Source organism: Pseudophryne corroboree, chromosome 3, assembly GCF_028390025.1.
Source record: "Pseudophryne corroboree isolate aPseCor3 chromosome 3, aPseCor3.hap2, whole genome shotgun sequence".
In the NCBI taxonomy this organism is placed as follows: domain Eukaryota; kingdom Metazoa; phylum Chordata; class Amphibia; order Anura; family Myobatrachidae; genus Pseudophryne; species Pseudophryne corroboree.
Window position 1 is genome coordinate 608,046,248 of NC_086446.1, and position 5,519 is coordinate 608,051,766.

The window sequence follows — 5,519 nt, forward strand, 5'->3', positions numbered from 1 at the left end:
CATATGATTTGGTACATTTTGCATGTGATGTATCGTATGCGATCCCAGCCATGCCTGCGGGAACTGACTCATCACGAGTGCAGCACTAACGATTTAAGGGAGCTGATCCGACCCTCACGGGAATGTGCATTGGATCGGATCGGAAACACATCCAAAATGCTCGATTTCTCCCGATATATCGGCCTGAATGTCCGATATTAGATTAAATCGGGCATTATCATTCTAGAGTATGGGGCCCTTTAGATTTTCATACAAATTGGTTAAATGAAGCAAATGTAACCAATTTGTCTGAAGTACTGGAGCAAATGGTCAATTGTCATTCATTCCCATCCATTACCAACTTTTCAGTTTAACCAGCAAATTGGTTGGTTATTCAGAAAATCTTAATGTGTAAAGCCAGTTTGTAATACCGCTTTTATACAAAAATGACGGGCCGCACCTGGGTGCAACCCATGAAGAAACCCATTTCCGAAAGCGACCCGACCTGGCATATTGCCAGGTTGGTGAAGTCACCACTGACATGTGCGGAGGCGGCACTTAGAGATTAAATTATCTCCAAACGCCACCTCTTCTCTATGCAGTGTACGCATCCCGGGTCGCATCGACCCGGCTGACCCGTTTACACTGCACCATGACCTGAGTCCTTTCTGGGACCAACCCTGCAAGATAGCTGGGTTGGAGTAACCCTTTTACACCGAGCGCGACCGGGTTATCACGGCAATAACCCAGGTTTTTAGTGGTGGTATAAATGAGGTATAAGTTTGGAATGTTGTTTTAGTTTTGCCAACCGTATTTCCTCACAAATCCGATATCGATGTGTTAAACAGCCTTGAAACACTAGATTTACTGATTCTACAATTCTACAATATAATGAAAAGTTATTTATCTATACTTTCTATCAAGCCCGCATATTTAATTCCCCCCAAAAAAACGTTATCAAAATTAATTTTCCCACCAGTGTTTTGCTTATATTTACCATTAAGCAAAGCTTTGCAAATTCCATTTTCTTTGCTTTAACTAAAATAAGCATGATTCAGCGACTTGCATATAAAAATATGCCATCAATTAATGCATTCTATCTACTGTGCAATCTAAAGGCCAGGCTAATGTGCTAATTAAAATAATCAGACAAGTTTGCAGACTTCTGTCTTCACTATGGGAGTCTAAATAAACACATCTGCAATGATAACTCAAATGGCATGTCCCTTTTTGTTCCAGTCTGCTACTTAGCAGATTCATTTCTTATCTAGACCCCAAATACACCCTTCCTCACATCATCAACTTTATGGATGTCCTGGAATTCTAACAAACTCATTGTGTCGTGAAAGGACAAGTTTCATTTACTCTAAAGACGGTTCAAAAGTTGCAGAATAACAGAATGTGCTTCAAAAGTTTACGCCTCAAAACTTGTGCTATACACACAACAGAGCATGTTTCAGTGAGGTGCGCAAAAGGGAGTTCTAAGCTCCTTGCGATTGTAAAATGCCGTAAAACCATCTTAAACAGAAGGTACTCATGTTTTCTGCTATAAAAATAGCATCATCCAACAACAGAAAAGTACAATGGAAATGAAGATCCTTACACTAGGAATTGTAGGTTAGAGAAATATAAAAAATGTCCCTTACGTGTTTCTTTGGTCAACTACATTGGAACAGATGGTTTCAATCAGAGTCGGACTGGCACACAGGGGTACCAGGGAAACCACCGGTAGGCCCCACTGCCTGAGTGCCCACTCCTTCCTCTAGGGATCAGGTTCCAGACTGTGCACTTGTATTATACATGGTAGATATGTTGCATTACACTGCACTAAACTATTGTGTATTTTAAGCCTCTATGGAGGCTGGCCACACACCCTTTGTAGGCTGGCCACACCCAAGAAACAAAAAAAAAAGAAATATTGGAAAGTAGACTCTTTTGTGGGAGCACTCTAATTCAGAGGGTGAAAATATAACATAATTAGTACTGGTAAGAACTTTTTTAATAGATAAGTATTAAAATTGAATTTTAGGAGTAATTAAATGTGAACAAAATAGCTTCGCAAAAATCTGAAAATAAGTTCTATATCATTGGTGATATCAATATCACAATCTGAGAAATGCCGAAAATTTATATCTGTAGTACTTAAATTATAACCTCATTGCACATTATCTCTCATGTGATATATGACCATCATTTATTCTGCAGATATCCATTTTGGATCATTATTAACGCAGATAATTAAATCATTGGTCATGTAAAACTGAGTACCAAGTGGTATAAGTGTGAATGACACTATGTTAGGCTGCCAATTTATTGCAGTACCAGGGTGTTCAAAGGTGGTCTCCCATCCTAGTACTAACCCGGCCTTTCACTGCTTAGCTTCCAAGGTCAGAAGAGATTGGGCATCTCCAGTGAGGTATGACCGCAATGAGGCATCTCATGAGGCATAAATGAGGCTGGCCACACCCCTAAGTATGGGCCCCTATAACTGCATTCCCCCGGTGGGCCCTTCATATCCCAGTCCGACACTGGTTTCAATAGTAGTTACACAGCAAGTTATTGAGAATAGAGGAGTATGTTCAATATCAGTTACACTTAAAAAATCCACCACGTAGGCAAATATGCTATGAATAAATTACAGGCTATGAATAAATTACAGAAATAGCATTATTTTTTATTAAACAGAAGGTATTTGCACATTCTTACTAAGTGATGAAATCCCAGGAAAGCCAAAGCCTCATTCACAGCTAGGAAAGCCAATGCCTTGGTCCCAAACTGAGGAATCCCGACATTTAGCCTAAAAAAGTCCGTGATTTTAACCCTGGGACTGGAGAAAGCAATCCTGGGATTTCTGGATTAGTTAAACCATGGGCACGGTGTCCTCTGCAATTTGCAGCCAGTCACCGCTAACTTGTTTTGGTCCAGGTAGAGCTGGGCTCTTCTGAAAGGCCCGGGCCATGACCTATAAACAGCAATGTGGCAGTGTGACATCATGGATCATGCAGCCGCATGCCATCAGTCCACGACACCCATAGAGGGAGAATAAAACCAGTGGTGAGTGCAGCAAGCCCGCAAGGGGCTTACTAGCGCTCGCCACTCTACCGGCATCCTGGTGGCCGGGATGCCAGCATCGGTACAATGACAGCCGACATCCCAGCCATCGGTAACTCATACCGAGCTATTTTTTGATGATACTTTCCCTTGCCCAATCTCACATTGCAGGCGTATTGATATTCTGTGGTGATTTAAATTGGTCCCTAGATTCCACTTCTGGACTTCTCTATCCCGTCTACTTGATACTCTGACAAACTTCACCATAGGGTCAGGAGAATCTTGCATAAGCACCAGTTGATAAATGTATGGTGTATTCAACACTCCTCCATATGAGACTACTCCTTTTATTCTAATCCCCATTTTATGTACACTAGGCTTGACTATATTTTTGTCTCTCATAGATTTCTCCATTTAGCAGCTATTTCTTCAATTGGCCCTGATGTGTACTCTATTGCATATTATAAAATGTTTGGTGATGTTCTGACACCTCTGATTCTCCATGCATTTAACAAGGTTTTGGATCTTTCACTTTACTCCCCCAATCTCTATTTGCCCATATCTCAGTTATACTAAAAGAAGGTAAGGACCCGGCCCAGTGTTCTACCTGTAGATCCATTGAATGTTGAATGTGGATTTAAAGCTTTTTGCCAAACTAATGGGCAATCATTTGAAATTACTTCTCCCCACTTTGATTCACTTGGACCAAGTGCTATTTGTTCATGGTCGAGAGGATAGGGACAACAACACGAAAGTTCTAGATTTCTAGGTCCTCCTAATTTTAAGGTGAACCTGTTTAAATCCGTTGCTCTAAACCTCACATTAGATCAGACAAGCCTTTGGGTCCTCCAGTCTATCTTCCCATTTTCTCTGCATTCCATGCAGTTTAGATATCTTGGGCTAATATTGTACAGGGACCTTTTAAAGACTTTCTATTCTAATTTTCCTCCTCTAGTGGCAAGGCTACATTCAGACATTATTGCCTTGGGTTCTAGAACAATTTTGTGGCCAGGGTGGGTAAGGGTAATTAAAATGAACATTTTACCTAGGGTACTGTATCTTCTGCAAACCCTGCCATCACAATCCCACACTCCTGGTTTGTTGCACTTCACCACAAAGCTAGGTATTTCATTTAGGCGGTTTAAGGATGAGATACTGTATAGAAGGAAGTATCAAGGTGGCCTTCAACTGCCCCACTTCCTTTCCTATCATGCCATGCTTCTTCCAAGTTATGGAATTAGGTTGTATGTCTGATAGAAAAGCAATGGGTTTATATTGAATTAGCCTCTCTTTCTGCTCTACACCAAGAGTTGCCTTGGCTTTTAGTCTTACCTCTGGTTCTTCATCCACTATTGGTGCCTACTATCTCCTGCTGACGTTGTCTATGTTGTCAACCACTCCTCTCGCCTTCCCCTCTCATCCCATTGTTTAGGAATCCGGCTTTTACTCCGAGAATTCCGCCTACTTCATTTTGATTGTGGCGCTTACGGGCTATGCATAGGATGGACCAATTAATAGACATATCTGATAAACTGAGTTTCCCTGCTGTCCTATCCAAGCAAAATTGGACCTACCTAATAATGAAATATGGAAAGATCTTCAGATAGAACATTTCCTAATGAGTTTACGTTCCCCTGCAGATTACAGACATGCAACCACTCCATTTGAAAATATGTGCCTTTCTCAATTGTACCCATCTCGCCCCCACTCCTCCATCTATAAGCTATTGATTGACCAGGATTTTTCCTCTAGGCCTACATTTATGAGTAATTGGGAATGTGTTCTACAAGGTTTGGTGGATGAGGACGACTGGCCAGAAATACTCTGTAACATATTTTCTAGTTCACCAAACTTGGTGGTGATATAAACGCATTATAAAGTACACTCCCACTGGTATCGCTGCACTAACTTGCTAGCTAAAATGTATCCTGGAGTCCCTAACACTTGTTGGAGATGCATGGCGGCTATCTGCACGCCTTTACACATATGTTGGGAATGTCCTCTTCTACAACCTATTTGGCGTAAGGTAATAGAAACAGACAGTTTCATCTCCAGGAAGACTAGACCTCATGTCCTAGTTTTTGGTTGCTGAATCTCCTACGGAGGCCTCAGTTACAATATAAAAACACGCTACTTTGACATATTTTTAGTACGTCTAAGGCAGTCAAACCAGTACACTACAGGTCAATCTCTATCCCCACCATGAGTGGTGTGCTAACATAGAGCACTACATAATTATGGACTATCTTATTTCCTCTTTGGCCTCGAACTGTCAGGCCTTTACAGAGACCTGGTACTCTGGGCTGACGTACAAGGAATCTGATAATTATAAGTCAATACTCGCTGCAAAAGTGATAGGTACGTGAAAGTGCGAGACTGGCTCTGCCTCTATTGCTTAGTTTACCTATTATGGTCTAACAGGTAGTTAATTTCCTATTGCTACAGCTTGGTTGGTTTTTCCTTTTTTATATAGCTCCAAACTGTGAAGC

At 41.2% G+C, this 5,519-nt stretch overlaps 1 pseudogene; it reads right to left on the reverse strand.

The window, feature by feature from the left end:
- Positions 1–2,289: 2,289 nt before the first annotated feature.
- Positions 2,290–2,409, reverse strand: LOC134895127 (5S ribosomal RNA; annotated as a pseudogene).
- Positions 2,410–5,519: the final 3,110 nt, after the last annotated feature.